Raw genomic sequence first — 16,826 nt, 5'->3', positions numbered from 1 at the left:
CAGCTTCTCTCTTTATCTGGGTGGGAGGTAAGAAGAGAGAAAAGAAGTTCACCTAAATTATGGATGGTGTGCTGTGGTGAGAGATCTTAGATGGTAAACAGAGCAAGGCCTGAGAGGTGTATGCCTGCCTCAATTCACAGGTGAAGAGACTGAGGCCCAGAGAGGGGAGGATTGGCTAGAAATCAACAGCCTTTCTTTTCTCTTAGTGACTTTCTATAAACCTTTTTGGATTGCAGCAAAGCCCAAGTATTTATGGATTTGTCTGTTCTGCCTTGCCTGGCCTCATATGTGCAGGGGCCACATTTGGCACAGAAGGAAAGTAAAGTCCAATTATGGCTGTCTACAGCAGCTGGCGCAGTTAGGATTTTAATATACACTTAACAGTGGTTTTATAACCCTCAGTCTGCAGCAGACTGGCTTCTCCTGTATGTCACTAATTAAATGTATTACTCTGGTTCACCATGGCTAGAATGGATCAATGAATGTTGTAATACTTTGAAGGAGATAAAGCACTGTTCAAAGGCTTTGTATGAAATGTCATTGGTCTTATTAGTATTTCTAGCTTGATTCTTAAAATTTTCAGCAGCTTAGCAACCAGAATTATTCTTTGAAATACCATTTTAGTCCACCAATCAGAAAACTAGCCTTTGGTGGGGGAGGAGGTCGGAGAGGTCTAAGTCTATAGGAGAGGTTCTGTTGGAAGAATTCTAGTACTGTGGTCTTGAATAGGACCTTAAAAGTTGCTAATACACATCCCTGGATTTTCGTATAAGGAAAATAAGGCCCAGAGAAAGGATGTAATTTGCTCTAGGTTACATAACCAGATAGTGAAAGAACAGGGACTAAATCTCCTGGTTTGTAAGACAATATACAGAACGTATGCATACTTTGTTTTTGTTTTTTAGAATCCACGGACAGACGTAGAAAAGTAAGGTAAAACATTGCCTAGCAACTTGAATTTAGATAGTTAAGTTCATGAGCAAAAATTAAATCGCACCAGAAAAAATGCTGCCTGTTGAATACTCTTCAAGCAAAATATAAGCTCGATAGTCATCTCTGTGAACATAGGCCTTTTACCCTTGTAGCACTGTGCTGAGCACTAAGTACGTATGGGAGTGAGTGAACGATCAACTGAAAAAGTTCTGAGATTAGCTGTCATTTTATTTCTTGAGCAGTAATTGTCTTTTTTATTACTTGGGCTAGGCCAGAGAGGGAGGGAGGATACCGGTCTACCTGCTTATCCATGTCAGGACTCTAATTCACAGGTTGAAGTTTCTGATCTGCTCCTGCCTTTGCAAGCTGAGAGGTAAAATCCTTAGCCATAGAGCTCTTTTTGCTGAAGCATAATTACTGTAAAGGGTATATTTGGCTTTGCTGGGCCCTGGCTGTGTTTTATAAATATTGGACATTTCTCACTTCAGAGCCAGTGCCTGGCTGAGGACAGTGATGCATTTAAAGCTAAATAATACTGTGTCTGTGGTAGGGCCCAAGCACAGCCGCATGGTCATGTGCTGGAGCTGTGACAGAGGATTCCAGCCTTCCAGAAGTCCTATGATTTGCTGAATGTGTCTGTGCGAGAGGGCTACTTCCATGCAAAGACCTCAAGGGAGATCCAGAACAGTGGGGAAAGATTTCTGTTGATGCTGGTGCAAAATTGGACTCTACTGTGGGCCTCGTTTCTTTTTTGTATCTGACAGATATGAGTCTGATACTGTCAGTGCCCCCAGGTTGGTGCAATTAAGTTAGAAGACAGCCTGTTCTAAAGACAGCCCCTGTCAAAGAAGCATAGTTCTGTAGTTACTGCTGATCATCCTTACTTTTCCAATGCTAATACAACAGAAATAATGAAAAGAATGGCATATACAGTAATAAAAAGAATCATAGGGAAATGAGAATGGGCTTCATATACCTTACAGATATTATTTTATCTAAACTTAGCACAATCTTTCTAGGAAGGTATTATGCAACCATTTCACAGATGTGGGCCTTGAAATTTAGCGCAGGGAATTAAGTTGCTACCAAGGGCCAAATGTACTTAAAACATCCCTCTTTGGCCCTTCAGTCATTGTGTCTTATACAGCATAACATATTTGCACATTACATTACAACTTATAAACTGGATTCACTTCTGCTAACTCATTGGACTTTTAAAACAACCCCATAACCTAGTTTTCCTAATGATTTTTATTTTATACATTAGGAAATGGTTCAAATTTATATTTCTAGAAAGTGGCAGAACATTTAAGTCAGATATCTAGATATCTCTTAAATTTGAAAACAAAATGAATGGAGTTTTGAGTACATTGATGTTGTCATGATCTGTGATTCCAGGAATACCTGCATTATGCCTGGATCACATCCACTGCTCTTCATGGGTTCCCCAGAGAGACATGCTTTCGGGGAGTTAGGGAAAACAGAAGTGAAGAGCACATTATTATCAGATGAGATTTGGCATAAAAGCCACATGCAGAGAATTCTGACCATCTGAATTATGTGAAACACTTGTTATTAAGAAATTGGGCCTCAGCCTAAAGCAGGCCATGAGGCCAGCTGCTCTGGTTCATTACCAAGCTCAGCATGCATCTTGGATTTGACCCCAATGTGGTCCTTTGAATGGAACGACCCCCAAAATGGAATCAAAGAACTGCAACCAGGCTCTGACTGTTAATGCATGTTGGCCTGCAATTATTAGTTTAGCTTTGACCAGAATGGAAAAGGGAACAGAGGGAAAATGTGAGGAAATTAAATTTATTTGTCTTTATTCATATCTGGAGTTGAAGGGCAAACTCGCATGTTGCCTCTTCCTTCTTCAGATTCCTAAGATTGTTGGATCTGGACCTTTATCTGCCTTTCTCTCCAAATTCGCTCTCTTTGTAATTTGTTGGATGACCAGGACACTTCACCTGTTGCCTGCTCATCTATTGGATTCTTGTCAAAACTTCCAGGATGGCAGAGGTCTGTTTTTTTCCCAGGCCTGGCTGTTGATCCTTTTGTTTCTTTGAGGGCCATGGTTCTCTATTATTAATAAGTGATGCAAAAGATCCATCCATCCATCCACTCATTTAGTCCTAATGAGGCTAAAAAAAAAGCCATAAAGTTGAGTACCTTTGCAGTGTCTGATTTTGTTAGTATAAGAGCAACACCTGAATATTAATGGAATCAAATAAGAACATTTATAGGGAAAATAGTTGGGGGTGGAATTAATCCAATACTAAGATCAAGGATAAATATTGGAGGAGTGATAGGGAGTTATATAATTTGCATGAGTGACTACCATATTTCAACTTAGACCAGACTCCAGCACCATCCACATGCCAGTGTTTATGCCAAATGCAAACAAAGTTATTGGTGATCAGTCTGCTATAATTTAGCTCTACTAAACTAGACATGTGGAAAATGAATATCTAAATAGGACATTAAGCAGGTACTTGCTATTCAGTGAGTATTAATAAGGAAGCAAATGATTTCTGGGATGGGAGTCAGGCTATCTGGATTTTGAGTTTGGACTTGCCACTAACTAACCTTATGAGCTGGGGCTAACTCCTCTTTCTGGGTCTCAGTTTGTTCACAGTAAGATGAGAGGAGGGCAGCTCTTCAAAGCTGTGGATCTAGAATTTCATGGCAGTGGGTTTTTTGCAAGAGGAAGAGCAGCAGATTGTCTGATAAGCCCTTGTTCTCTTTGTCGCTGAAAGTCCAATTTCAACTCCTCCTTCAAGCTTTTGCTAAATTAGCATCTTCTCTGTGAAGCTTGTTCTGATTACCCTGCTAAAGTGACTTCTGTCTTTCAACCCTCCAACGGATTTCAGTTAGTGCAGTTTGTGTCATTTAATACCTTGCACTTTGTGTTATTCTTATTTGTGCTCATATCCCAGCCTTCTTTTAAGCTTATAGAAATCCTTAATGAGAGGGTAGACATTTGATATTGTTTGGCTGTATGTTCCCACCCAAATCTCATCTTGAATTGTACTCCCAGAATTCCCATGCATTGTGGGAGGGGCCCAGTGGGAGATAATTTGAATCATGGGGGTGGTTTTCCTCATACTGTTCTCATGGTAATGAACAAGTCTCATGAGATCTGATGGTTTTATCAGGAGTTTCTTCTTTTTCCTCTTCCTCATTTTCTCTTGCTGCCATTATATAAGAAGTGCCTTTTGCCTTCTTCCATGATTCTGAGGTCTCCACAACCATGTGGGACGGTAAGTCAAAATAAACCTCACTTTTTTCCCCAGTCTCAGGTATGTCTTTATCAGCAGCATGAAAATAGACTAATACTGTAATCGGTACCAGTAGAAAGGGGCATTACTGAAAAGATACCTGAAAATGTGGAAGTGACTTTGGAACTGGGTAACAGGCAAAGGTTGAAACAGTTTGGAGGGCTCAGAAGAAGACAGGAAAATGTGGGAAAATATGGAACTTCCTAGAGCCTTGTTGAATGGCTTCGACAAAAATACTGATAATGATATGGATAATGAAATCCAGGCTGAGGTGGTCTCAGATGGAGATGAAAAACTTGTTGGGGACTGGAGCAAAGGTAACCCTTGTTATGTTTTAGCAAAGAGACTGGCAGCATTTTGCCCCTGCCCTAGAGATTTGTGGAACTTTGAAATTGAGAGAGATGCTATTTAGGGTATCTGGGAGACTTGTACTTGTATTCCCACATGTTGTGGGAGCCACCTGCTGGGAGGTAATTTGAATAATGGGGGGCAGTTTACCCCATATTATTCTTGTGGTGATGAACACGTCTCATGATGGTTTTATCAGGGGTTTCTGCATTTGCATCTTCCTCATTTTCTCTTGCCACCACCATGTAAGAAGTGCCTTTCACTTCATGCCATGATTCCAAGGCCTCCCCCGGCACATGGAACTATAAGTCCAATTAAATCAGTTTTTCTTCCCAGTCTTGGGTATGTCTTTATTAGCAGTGTGAAAATGGACTAAAACAACATTCTATGTCTCTCTTAGATCCTAACACAGTGGTTGGCACACAATGAATATTTGTTTAGTGCTTTGTGGTATAATAATTAAGTCAATCAGTAACTGTCTGGCTGACTGAATAAATGAAGAAATATACACATGAATGAATAAATGCTGTATGAGGAATATGGGAATAGACAGATTGATATAGTGTCTCTAAACTTAATATGCTTCAGCATAATAGCTCTTTGAGGCATGATGCTAAACACTTTATATATATGGTCTCACCGAATGTCACAACAATTATGTAAAGTAGGCATTATTCCCTTTCTAAAGATAAAGAAACTGAGATTTAGATTAGAAAAACAAAGCAATATACCCAAAGGTTTGGAACACTAGTGTATCTGACTACAGAGCCCACATTCTTAGCATCTGGACTACATTCCTGGCATCTTCAGCTGATGAGGCAGAGAGCAAGGATGCAGCCATGCATCAACCATTAGAGACTAATTGAATGGGTCTTCTCTCCAGTATTTGTCACATATGTCTACTTTATTTCTTTGGAGTCTCTGAAAAAACATTTTCAAACAATGTTCAAGCAACTTGAACATATTGGTCTAAGAGATTCATTGTAGTGAGAACTACATTTACACAACTTGAAAATGTTTTCTTCGTGGTCCCTGAATTGTAGGGCTATGTCATATTTCTGATGGTTAAGACTGTTTTGGATGCTGACTGTTAATATTGAAACCAAGTTAGAGTTGTAAAATAACAAGTCAAGAAAATCTGTGATTCAACATTGCCCTCATACTTTGCAGTTAGGATGAATGTCCAGGGCAGTAATGGTGAATAACATCATTTATTTCATCTTATTAAATTAAAGTTAAAATGCTTAACAGACTTTGTTATTTTAGAACAATTATAGATTCTCAGCAAAATTTAGAAGAAGGGACAGACAATTCTCATATACCACTTTTCCCCACACAAGAACAGCTTCCTCCACTATCAACATCCTGCCTCAAAGTCATACATTTCTTGCAACTGATAAACCTATGATACATCATTATCACCCAAAGTTTATACTTACATTGGAGTTAATTCTTGGAGTTGTACATTCTACGAGTTTGGATAAATGTATGATGATCTGTATCTACCAATATAGTATCACGCAGAATAGTTTTACTGCAAAGAAAGTCTTTCTATTCTTTACCTATTCATGCCTTTCTCCTCCCATTCCCTTGCTAGTACTGATTGTCTTACTATCTCTATAGTTTTGCCTGTTCCAGAATGTCATATGATTGGAATTACCCAGTATGTTGCCTTTTCAGCTTGACTTTTTTACTTAGCAATGTGCATGTAAGATTTTTCAATATTGTCTCATGTCTGAACAGCTTCTCCCTCCTCCCTCCCTCCCTCCCTCCTGCCTTCCCTCCCTTCCTTCCTTCCTTAACAGAGTCTCATTTTGTCACTGTGTTGCCCAGGCTGGAGGGAGTGCAGTGGTGTGATATTGGGTCACTGTAGCCTATTTAGATATTCATTTTCCACATGTCTAGTTTAGCAGAGCTAAATTATAGCACAACCTGATCACCAATAACTTTGTTTGCATTTGGCATAAACACTGGTATGTGGGTGGTGCTGGAGTCTGGTCTAAGTTGAAATATGGTAGTCACTCATGCAAATTATATAATAAGTCCCCATCACTGCTCCAATATTTATCCTTGATCTCAGTATTGGATTAATTCCATCCCCAGCTATTTTCCCTATAAATGTTCTTATTTGATTCCACTTCCCTATAAATGTTCTTATTTGATTCCACTAATATTCAGGTGTTGCTCTTATACTAAAAAATTAGACACTAGAAAGGTACTCAACTTTATGGTTTTTTTTTTTTTTACTTTGGGACTAAATGAGTGGATGGATGGATGGATCTTTTGCATCACTTATTAATAATAGAGAACCGTGGCCCTCACTGAATTCCTAGACTCAAGCCATTTTTCCGTCTCAGCCTCCCGAGTAGCTGTGACTACAAGTGTTTACCACTATGTCTGTCTGGCTAATTTTGTTTATTTTGGTAGAGGTCAGGTATCGCTATGTTGGCCAGGCTGGTCTTGAACTCCTGGACTCAAGCAATCCTCCCACCTTGGCCTCCCAAAGACCCGATTGTAGGCATGAGCCACCTCACCTGGTCCTCATTTCTTTTTAGTACTAAATAATATTCCAGAATTTGGATGTGTCACAGTTTATTCTTTTACCTACTGAAGGGGAGTTTGGATGCTGTCAATTTTTTTGGCAATTATAAATCAAGATTCTATAAATACTGATGTGCTGGTTTTTTTGTAGACATATGTACTCAATTCATTTGGCTGAAAACTGACACAGTTTATTCATTTATCTACTGAAGGGGATTTTGGATACTGTCAATTTTTGGCAATTATAAATAAAGATTCTATAAACACCTATGTGCAGGTTGTTTTTTTGTGTTCTCAATTCATTTGGATAAAAACTACAGAGTACCATTGCTGAATTATATGGTAACTAAACTATGCTTAGTTTTGTGAGGAACTGCCAAACTGTCTTCCAAAGTGGCTGTACCATTTTGCATTCCCACCAGCAACAAACGAGAGTTCCTATTGTTCTATAGCATGTGGTGGTGTCAGTTTTCTAGCTTTTGGCCATTCCAGTAGGGATGTGGTGGTATCTCATTGTTTGATTTGTATTTCATAATGTGAATCATCTTTTCATAGACTTACTTGCCATTTGTATATCTTCTTTGGTGAGGTATCTGTTCAGGTCTTTTGTCCTATTTTTTTTTTAAAGTTACATTTTTCATCTTGTTGAGTTTTAAGAATTCTTTGTATATTTTGTATAACAGTTAATCAGCCATGTCTTTTGCAAATATTTTCTCTCAGTCTGTGGCTTGCCTCCTTATTCTCTTGACAGTGTCTTCTGCCAAGTAGAAATTGTAAACTTCAATAAAGTCAAGCTAATAAGTTACTTCTTTCATGGATTGTATCCTTAATGCTGTATCTAACATGTGATTGCCATACTCAGGTCATCTAGATTTTATGATGTTACCTTCTGAAAGTTTTATAGTTTTGTGTTTTACATTTAGGCCTACAATCCATTTGGGATTAGTTTTTATAAATAATGGATGGCCTGTGTCTGGTTTCTCTCTTTTGAATGTGGATATCTAGTTGTTGAAGCACAATTTGTCAAAAAGACAATCTTTTCTCCATTACATTGTCTTTGCTCCTTTGCCAAAGATCAATTGACTATATTCATGTGGATTTACTTCTATACTCTTCATTCATTTATATTGAAGTATTTATTCTTTCATTAATGCCATACTGTCTAGATTACTGTAACTTATAAGGTAAGTCTCAAGGTTGATAGTATCAGTTCTTCCACTTTCTTCCGCTGCTTCAATATTGTGTTAGCTATTTTGAGTCTTTTGCTTTCTATATAACTATAGACACTTTGTCAATATCCACAAAATATCTTGCTGAGATATTGATTGAGATTGCATTGAGTTTATTGATAAAATTGAAAACTGACATCTTGATGATATTGAATCTTCCTATCCATGAACATAAAATAGCTATTTATTTATGTAGTTCTTCTCTGGTTTCTTTCATCAGAGTTTCGGAATTTTCCTTAAGAGAAAAATAGATCTTGTATGTTATTGAGGGACGGTGTTCTCGTTCCAGGTCCACAAGGGGGCATAGTTTTAAGAGTAAGAACTTCCAAGCACCATGCCCCCCTCCCATCTCTCTCCATCCAGGAGATTTAATGGTCTCTGTTTTAATTTTCGCCGGCACGGGAAGAATCAAAAAGTCAATTACTCCAGCAGAAGTTTAAGGGAACTCTCTTCATTGGCCAAGGGAACTTGGAGAAGGAGGGAATTCCTTCCAGGTTAAAAGTCCCTGTCTCACTCATCTGGGCAGATATTCCCTCTGGAGTCCCCTTCCACAGTCTCTGATGGAAGCCTGTCTTCCTTCCCCTCCTAATCTCCATCTTTGTCTCTCTCTATTCCCTTCCACTCAGCGTGGAAGCTGCTTTCCTCTCCTGGATTCTATCTTTCTGGATTCTCTCACTCGGGTGAGAGGAGCTTTCCTTCTCTGGTTTTCCCCCTTCTGGGAACCCTTCTCACTCAGTGTGAGAGCAGCTTTTCTTTCTCTCACTCGGTGTGAGAGTTAGCTGTTTCTTTCTCTCTTCTTCTCCTTTTTCTTTCTCTACCTAAATAAATCACTTTTCCACAAAAGCTTTTTGAGTCCGGTATTTACTTTACAAGTGCACTGCACGATGGTCTCCTCTCTCCTTCTTGAGAGAGCAAGGGACCAAGAACCTTGGAGAAATGCCCTCTCAGGGGAGCTGAGGGCGTCCCTGAACCCCAAAACCCCAACATTATGTTAGGCTTCAACCCAACTATTTCATTTTTGGAGGTGCTAAAGTAAATGGCATTATGTTTTTAATTTTAAATTCTACTCGTTCATTGTTGGTCTATATCAAAATGGTTTACTTTTGTATATTAACCTTGTATCATGAAACATTGCTATTCCAGAAATTATTTTTGTTAATTATTTGAGATTTTCTACATAGATTTTTATGTCTTCTATGAACAAAGACAGTTTTATTTCTTCCTTTCCAGTCTATATACCTTTTATTTCCTTTTCTTGTCTTACTGCAGTAATTAAGGCTTCCAGTATGATGTTGAAAAATAATGGTGAGAGGGGACATTCTTGCCTTATTGCTGATCTTATTGGGAAAGCTTCAAGTTTCTCACCATTAAGGATAATGGTAGGTGAAAGTTTTATTGTATATATTCTTTATTGAATTGCAAAAACTCCCATCTATTTCTAGTTAGGCAATCATTTTCATCATAAATGGATGTTGGATTTTGTTAAATGCTTTTTTTTGGCATGTATTAGCATAGTTGTATAATTTTTCTTCTTTAGCCCATTGAAGTGATAGATTACATTAATAAATTTTCAAACGTTGAATCAATCTTGCATCCTGTAAGATAAATCTTATTTGGCCATCATTTAGAATTCTTTTTCTACACTGTTGGATTCTGTTTGCTAATATTTTATTGAGGATTTTTGCATTTTACCACTTGTTCTTATTGCATCAATTATCCTGTGATTCAGATTAAGTAAAAATATTTTCTATTGTTGAATCCAATAAAAATATCACAATTATGATGTTCTTGTATAGAGAGTACAAGATGATGAGAAAAAGTGAATATTTATTGGTGATTCATACTAACTATATTCTCGTAAGTAATGTAGAAGTGCTATTTTCTTTTTCAGATTAGAAAATAGTTCTCCCTTCATTTAATCATCAATGCATTTTATTTGTACACAGCATACATTGTAGAAAATAATTAGATTCAACTTCAGTACTTATCCAGGAAGTAGCAAAGCCAATACTTCAACTGAGGTCTACCTGATTACAAAGTTTATGTTCTTTCTACTATAGCATGTGGAGGGCAGTTTATTTTAATAAGGACTATCATCCTTGGAAGTGATGCTGAGATTGGAGAAAGTCATCAGGATTTATCCAACAGTAGATGTAAGACTCTGCCTGAGCTTAATCCTTCTGAAGGCTTCAGGCCATCTGCTGTAACCTCAGTGTTTCCTAAAAGAAGAATGTATGCGAACAAGATTTTCCCACCCCAGCCGACTTCCCCATCTAGAGGCAAGGATTTAAAATCTGACAGTCATTGTTCCAATCATTCAGTCACAAATATAACCTGCCATGTGGTATTAATAATACCTCTTTTCTTTCAACTGGACTTTAGGGAGTGTCTGTTTCAAGGGTGAACCATGGACCAATGAGTCTTCACCCTGTAGGTGGCTGTTCATAAGGCAGGTTGTCTGCTTTGGATCACTTATGTAGTTGTAAACAGATACTCAGCCCACCGTGGGGCCATGTTGTCCAGCCAAGTATTATTTTTGTTTGTTTGTTTGTTTTTATGTTTTTTGAGACAGGGTCTTGCTCTGTCACCCAGGCTGGAGTGCAGGGGCGTGATCTCAGCTCACTGCAATCTCTGCCTCCCAGGTTCAAGCAATTCTCATGCCTCAGACACCTGAGTAGATGGGATTACAGGCATGTGCCACCATACCTGGCTAATTTTTGTGTTTTTAGTAGAGATGGAGTTTCGCTATGCTCTTCAGGCTGGCTTCAAACTCCTGACCTCAAGTGGTCTGCCTGCCTCAGCCTCCCAAAGTGCTGAAATTATGGGCCTGAATCACCATCCCCAGCCCCATCCATGTTTTTGTCAGTCCCCCTTTACTTGTCTTGGGTCCCGTTTCATCCCTTGCCCACTACTCAAGAGACTTATTATTATACATGTATTGGTTTCCCAGGACAATGGGCAACAACAATCTAACACTGGAGCATCTGCCCGAAGTCCAGATTATTTCCAGTTTACACGAGCAAAGGCATAATTGAGATTGTGACCATCTCTCCTCCCACACTCCTATTGTCACCTGAGTATCCTGGCTGTCCTTTCCAGGTCTGGTACCTGGAATAGGTTCCTCCTAGTTCTAGTATTCTCAGTATTCCTGCAGCCCTATTTTGCATCAAGGCTATGGCAGGATCTTAGAAATGCCTAATGCAGAATGCACTGTGAAGTCCAGTTTTTGATATGACTTCTTTTCAGAACTGCGAAGAACCAGCCTTGGCTGAGCTGTCCTGACCAAGAGGGCAGTCAGTACTATGACAACTTTCCTATTAAGACTTTACAACATGGCTGCTTCAGACTTGGGGAGATTGAGAATTCCAATAAGCTCAAATGCATTGTATTTAAATGATTGAATAAACAGATGTGACTTATCATGACTACTCATTAATCTCATAGAGTGGCTGGAGCAGTGCAAACTCAACAGCATCTCAATTCCACATCCAAATTAGTCCAGGCCGATCCAAGGCTAGAAAGTCCTTTGTTATGAGTAACTCATACAGCTGTACAAACATGCCTCAGATCTATTTGTTTCTTTAATCCAATTGAATTCCACTAGGACATCTTTTCATTCTCTTACTGCTATGATTTATGGCTGTAATGATAAGCTTTCTGTAATCCTAAAGCTTAAAGAGCTTCAGCACCCTAGCCTGGGGAAGTCATCAGGTTTAGTGGAAACAGAGTTGGTCTTAGCATCAGACACTTTATCTCAAAGTCATGTGGCAGCAGATCATAAAGTTGGTCTGTTCCTTCTCTTTTCCTCCACCTCTCTCCACAGTCTCTTTGGGAAATTGATGAACAACTATTGAATTAAAGCTAATTTTAGTTCCAAAGCCATTAAGACATGAGATCCTGGGGGAATCTTAAGTAATTTCATTTCAGCTGATTAAGATATTTAGATACAATGCATCACATTTTATGCTTGAAAACACTGTCAATCAAAAGCATACTAAGTATACTGTGTCCTATGAGCTAACATATTGGTAGTGGTATCTATTAAAATTTTTGACAACTCAGCGAACAATTCCTTAAAAGCTTTCCTAATTCCTTAGTCATTAGAGAAAAGTCCAGAGTGTCTAGATACCTGTAAGATGGATTCCTAACCATCAAAAATCTGTTTGCAAATTAATATTTTTATAATATGCTCTTAACTTAGGTGTACCTTTGTTTCTGAGCCTGTTTTGATTCCCATTTTGATTTTAGTCTTATTTAATGATTTCTAATCCCTGCATTTCCATAATCATGTAGCTATACACAGAGTTAATTACCAGCAAATCCCATGTGACAGGTAATAAAGAGACCCTTGAGAAAACATCTTATTAGTCTTTTATACAAAAATAATGTCATGTCTTGAGATAAATAGGCACTTTACAAATTGCCACTGGCTGTTCTTTACATACATACCAAGCCTATAAAGAGAAGACCAGATTAATATTGCTATCCTCAGTGTGCACACAGCCTTCTACATAATACACAAACATTTCTTAAGTACTGACTGTGCTGGACATTTCACTGGTACTAGACATGAACTCTTTCATTTAATTCTGATAATTGTCCTAATAATTGATACTGAGATTACTTCTCTTTTAAAGATGAGAAAACAGAGGTTTCAAATGTCTCAAATGACTTTACTGAGATAATGTATCTAGAAATTTTTTGGAATTCGGATTTGAACGAATTAGTGTAATTATAGGGCTCTGACATGTAACCATCATATGACCCTGCTATATGGAGGCACAATGTATGATTTTTATATGAAAGAGTATCATGTAGTGTTCTCTGGTATCAAGAGAAGGCATCACCTGCCTTTGACCAGAAGGTAAGGCAGCTGGTGGGAAAGTGTTCACTTGAGAACAACTTACGTGACAGCCCTGTTTCACAAGTGCTGGCCATGAGGGTGAGGAGGAATGTTCCAACACAAAGCCACCCTGGGTGGCACTGAGTTAAATTAAAGGGTATTTTTAGAATCCCAGCTCCTCGTCCTAAAACACTTTCTCCCTTACTGAAGACCTCTTTCCACCTGTCCCCCTGAAGACAGTGTTCTTGTCACTACATTGTAGAACCAGGAACAGGGAATTTGCTGTCAGAAAGATACAAGTTCAAATCTCTGCTCCATGATTTGCAAGTTTGATCATTTTGAGCACATAACTTCACCTCTGAACTTAATTTTATTGTCATACAAACAATAAATTATACAAATAGGGGTTTATACAAATGAGGATATTACTATTGACCTCACAAGCATATTTTGAGATTAAAAGACTAAAAGGAAAGAAAATGGGTGAAAATGACCTATGAAGCTCAGCACCTGCAGTGTAGCATGTGCTCAGCCAGTGCAGTATCTCCTTTGCTCTCAGGAAGGTTTTTACATCACTCTTTGTATTTTCATACAATCACACTCCAAACTAGATTTTCTTTCTCAAAAGGATAGCTGAACACCAAGCCTGACCTTTCACTGGCTTCTGCTTTTCAAGGAAATTCAAATGTTAAATATTTTGCTAAGGACGTGTTTGTTACTCCAGAAGGGAGAATTTTTCTTGGAACGTGTGGTTTCTAATCTGTGACACTTCTAAGCACCAACAGGAAAAGGAATGGAGGAGTTGAGTCCAAAGAGATGTTCTAAAGAAAGCAAAGGGGAAATTCTCTGCCATAAACTCTAAAATGTCATGAAAATGTGAGGGTTCATGGGTCCTTTCAAACTCTAATGTGAAGTTTCTATTTCCTTGGACAATGATACCAAGGCATAGCTCTGCTCTGCAAAACTACACTGGAGTTACAGTATTTCCAAACAGCTCTATTCCCATCAGTAAGTAAGCAGTCTTGGTTGTAATCAATAAGTGCAATTAGAGAATCAGTGACTGGGCATCCCATTCCTTAAGCTACTCACTATAATACCATTCTCAGATGATTGCCAGGCAAAGAGAAAGCATTTCATCACCATTCCAGTTAGTTGAATACATTTATTTGGTGTTAAATTCTTCTGCTTCACCCTAAGACCCACCTCCATATCCCAAAGAAGTGCATCAGATGTGACTCTACACAACTAAAATCTTTCAGTTTATTTGATTTCTCCACTACCTCCTCCTGCTCATATCCTACCTTCTTTCTCTTCCTCCTCCACTGCCTTATCCTTTTTTTTTTTTTTTGGAGACATTAAAGGTTGATATTAAAATCATTTTTTTCTCTCTTCAGACTTCAAGACTTTGGTGAGATTAAATAAACTATATTTAAATAATAAAATCTTTAACTGCCTTAGTTTTCTAAGATGCTAAATATAAGTTTTAAAAAATACTGTGTTCCTTCACTCTTTCATTCTATGGATACTTTCTGAGCATCTTATAGATGTCCTGGAATATAGATGCATCTATCCTATGGTTCCTGCTCTGAAAGAGCTTGTAGGAAGTGACTAAAATTATTAAGATATGACTCAAATTATTTAAAAATCAGAAACAACATGACATAGGAAAATATAGGAATAGGGCACTGTTTGATTGAACCTTAACTGTTTACTGAAAGTAGTGAAACAAATGCTTTGTAGTCAAAATACACAGGAAGGATGGGTAATTATGGATTATCCCTAATTAAAGCTGTTCAGCTTCTTTGGAACCCCTGATGCATAAAGAGAAGTGGTAGGAGGTAAGGACAGGAAAGGTAGCTTTGTGCTGATGGATCCAAGGTGCTAGAGGAAATAAAGGATAAATGGATTGCCTCCATCCACCTATCCAGCAATCTATTTTTCAAACTTTACCTCTCTCTTCAGTGCTCCTTTTAGCCTAATCTGTTGCAGTAACCATATAGTACTGCTCAGTGCCAAAAGACTGGGTTGGGAGAGGGAGGAATACCCGAAAGAGAAACAGCAGAAGGCACGAGCCACTGTGAGAACAGGAAGGATGCCGGTTCTTGCACTCTCACTCCTATGCCCGTAGCCCCTAGGCCCTATTGTTGCAGTTTTTACCCAGTTTGCTAAAGAGGGGACTATTTTGAGATAGAAAAAAGCTGTGATGAGGAAGAGGGAAAATATAGTGATCTTAGTACTTTTTCTGCAAAAAGCAACAAAAAGCTAATTTGATTATTGTTGGAGCACAAAATTTAAAATAATCTGAAGTCAAAGAGACTGGAAACATTTTATGTCTTTTGAATAGTGCCCTGCATTCATGGTATAGCAAAACATCTCTCAGTTAAAAAGCTTTTTATTGATAGAATGATTGTTCATATTGATTAAATATACCAGAGCCAAAATTTATGGGTAAAACTCAGTGTTTTCTAGCAAAATCACCATTTTCATCAACTAGGTGTATTGAGGATATTTATTTCTTTTAAAGAATAATATGCAGTGCTCCGGTCTGTGTAGGAAATACAATGAGCCCAGTAAACTGAATTTGAGTCATTTAGCATAGTCAATAAAAAGCAGGTTTGAGAAATAGACTAATAATAGACATATGTGCAAAAGAGAACAATTTGTGTCAACGGCATGCCACAACTCATTTTTTATGTTTATTAATGAAGAAAAGCATAGTAACATCTCTATTTGTCAATATATTATTAATATCTATTGAAAATCTGTTCATGCCATGAATAATCTGGACTTGCTTATTATTTAAAAAGTTGCTTGACTTATAATTTTTCAAAGTTTAAACTGATTTTCCATTTCTATTACTACTCAACAGTGTTTTGTATTATGCCAGATATTGTTGAATGGAAGAAATAAAACTCATAAATAAATTTTCTTTTGTTGTTGACATAGATTAATAAATTGGCTCACCATATATAAATCCTCTGTTCTGGAAGGCTGACAGAAAGATACTTCTTATAGTAGTTAAGGAAATCAGTGGTTGCATGACTCAATTCTTTGCATGGTAAAACAATTGAACCAGGTTTCTTTCAGATATAAGTAATAGAAAAAAATACTGGTCAATCACATTATTCTTTAAAAGAGGAATCAAATAAACTATGGACTCAAAATAATGTGTTCTTTATGATTGAGAACAAAATCTTTACTATGTAATCAACTAATGTTCATGTGACCTAAAAGTAGTCTGTCTTAGAGCAAATATTTTATCAAGGTTAGGTGAAAATGTAACCTGAAAAAGTAGGTTTTGATTTTTGTTTGCATGTACATAAACAGAAAAGATCTTCACTCTTACGGTGATACTAAGAAAAAAAGAAAAGAAAAAATAATAATTATGCTTGCCTATGAGACAATTGAGAATTAGTGGACAAGAGGAAACTTAAATGAATTGACTTGCACAGAGAGAAACCCTTTCAAGGTGAGTAGTGAGCTGCGGCAGCTGCCGGGGGGCTGGAGGAACATGGACTCTGGGTACTGTCAGGCAGAAGGGAAGCCTGCCAGAGGCTTTGCCTGGCTGAAAGAGGCCAGCTGCACTGTGGGTGATGGTTGATGTACCCAAGATGGATTGAAACTTGAGTACCTCAAACACAGTAATATTTT

At 37.9% G+C, this 16,826-nt stretch overlaps 1 long non-coding RNA gene across 1 annotated transcript in view; it reads left to right on the top strand.

The window, feature by feature from the left end:
- LOC103788078 (uncharacterized) overlaps window positions 1-9,715 on the top strand; it is a 43,950-nt gene extending 34,235 nt beyond the window's left edge. Inside the window, exon 3 of the long non-coding RNA XR_004733752.2 lies at window positions 9,602-9,715. This is a non-coding gene — a long non-coding RNA (uncharacterized LOC103788078). The remainder of the gene's footprint in view (window positions 1-9,601) is intronic.
- Window positions 9,716-16,826: the final 7,111 nt, after the last annotated feature.

This window comes from Callithrix jacchus, chromosome 14 (genome assembly GCF_049354715.1).
Source record: "Callithrix jacchus isolate 240 chromosome 14, calJac240_pri, whole genome shotgun sequence".
NCBI lineage: Eukaryota > Metazoa > Chordata > Mammalia > Primates > Cebidae > Callithrix > Callithrix jacchus.
This window is presented reverse-complemented; position numbering and strand designations above follow the sequence as displayed.